We start from the raw sequence: 447 nt of genomic DNA on the forward strand, positions 1-447 counted from the left end.
GAAGTCTAGACCCTGAATATAAGTCGACCCCGTTTTTTCAGATGTATTTCCAAGAAAAAAATATCGTCTTATATTCGGGACAATACGGTATGTTAAAGTTAGTCCGTTTAGTTGGCAGTAGTTTGAAATCCTGCAATCTATTGAACCAAATTGTAATTTTGCGTTCGATAAAGTCAAACTTGTGTTGCATGCTGTTTGATGTGCATTTTACCACTGTGAAGATAAGTCATATCCAGTGCCCGTTATTAGTGCTTAATGGTAGTGATTCATTGACCTGTACGTTTTTTGGGTGAATTGGTTTTGTATAGTTAATAAACCTTTTCTCAAAAGCCTTTTAAATGTGTGTCAAATGACACTGCTGTAGCATTATCTTTTCTCAATCCTTGATTGTGTTACTGGAAGCATGTTCAAAAACACACTTTATTTCTCCCCCCCACCCGTTCAATG

Source organism: Sinocyclocheilus rhinocerous, unplaced genomic scaffold, assembly GCF_001515625.1.
Source record: "Sinocyclocheilus rhinocerous isolate Xijiao unplaced genomic scaffold, SAMN03320098_v1.1 scaffold1049, whole genome shotgun sequence".
Lineage (NCBI taxonomy): Eukaryota > Metazoa > Chordata > Actinopteri > Cypriniformes > Cyprinidae > Sinocyclocheilus > Sinocyclocheilus rhinocerous.